We start from the raw sequence: 1494 nt of genomic DNA on the forward strand, positions 1-1494 counted from the left end.
ATTTTTATAACTTGTGATCCTTACATGTGATCCTAATCAGTGATCCTTGTGTCTTTGGCAAATAGTGATCCTCAGAAGAGATCCAGGGACAGGATCACGGACCATCCTAGGGATCCTCATACTAACGATTGTTCTCTTTGGATTTAATGTTATCTTGCAGGAATTTCGAGTAGGATCTGCTCTTAGCAACGTAAACAAGGAACCTGTCACGCTACTTTGGCATATGCATAATCAAAGATGGACGTTATGGACAATATGGAAACTCAGCACAATTAAAGGGCGATAATTTAGGCTAAATTTACTTCTATTCTTGAAGGGGTAACGAGCTAATATTATTTACCTAAAATACGACCACACACACTTGTATAAGTAGCACTCTTCAACATTCGGAAGACACAACACATTTCTCACACGCTTTGACACACGATACTATAGTGATCCTTGTACTTAGCTCGTTGCCATCCGAAGTTGTAAAAATATTGTTTGTTATATTGAAGTTTGGTGATCGGTAGTTTCCATCACCCGAGGTTTTTTATGCCGGAGATCATTCATTGATCAAGGGCTTTTTCCTCGTATAAATCCTTGTGTCATTTGCGTATTTTACATCAAAGTGATCCTTTACTTTGTTCAACATACCAAGCATCATTCCCCGTTTACATAAGAGTTTGGTTGCATTATCCTTGTGTGATTTTTGACCAAAACAGTTTGGCGCCCACCGTGGGGCAATTGGTGCTTCATTCATAAGAAAATTTTCTGTTGGTGATCATTCCGGAAGTGTTGCATGGCTTCATCGTTGAAGAATACTTCCACAACGATGTCTGCAGTTAATTCATCTAATGGCATTCCACCTTTGCCTCCACCACCAGCTGGATCTCAGAAAAATGCTGAGAAGAGACCAACTCCTATCTCCTCTAAACCATCATCTTCTGCTCTAACTTCTTCTATTCCCAGTACTAGTGATATATTTACTTTGATTTTGCAGATGAGGGATCGTATGCAGCAGCAGGATGAAACTAATGACAGGATCCTCAAGGAAATCGGAGATCTCAAAAGGCAAAAAGAAAACGGCAGAGGATCATTCCCCACTGATGCCCAAATCTTTGAATTTTAATACTCCGATGGTTACTTCTCAGCCATCAGAGGTCCCAGGCATTCAACATATAGGAGGACCAAAAGGATTGCACCTCAGCTCAGCAATAGTGACTCAGGCATCAGGATCATATTTCCAACCGGCAGGATCCTATACTCAGCATATGGGATCCTTCATAAACTCAGGATCCTCCTTCGTTCCAGGATTATCCCAGGTTCAAGGATCCTCCTTCGTTCCAGGATTATCCCAGGTTCAAGGATCCTCCTTCGTTCCAGGATTATCCCAGGTTCAAGGATCCTCCTTCATTCCAGGATCATCACAGGTTCAGGGATCCCTTCAGATACCATGATCCTTGAAGAATTTGCAAACAGGAAGTCCAGATGTCCATCAAGGAGATTTTATTC

Source organism: Helianthus annuus, chromosome 17, assembly GCF_002127325.2.
Source record: "Helianthus annuus cultivar XRQ/B chromosome 17, HanXRQr2.0-SUNRISE, whole genome shotgun sequence".
Taxonomy (NCBI): domain Eukaryota; kingdom Viridiplantae; phylum Streptophyta; class Magnoliopsida; order Asterales; family Asteraceae; genus Helianthus; species Helianthus annuus.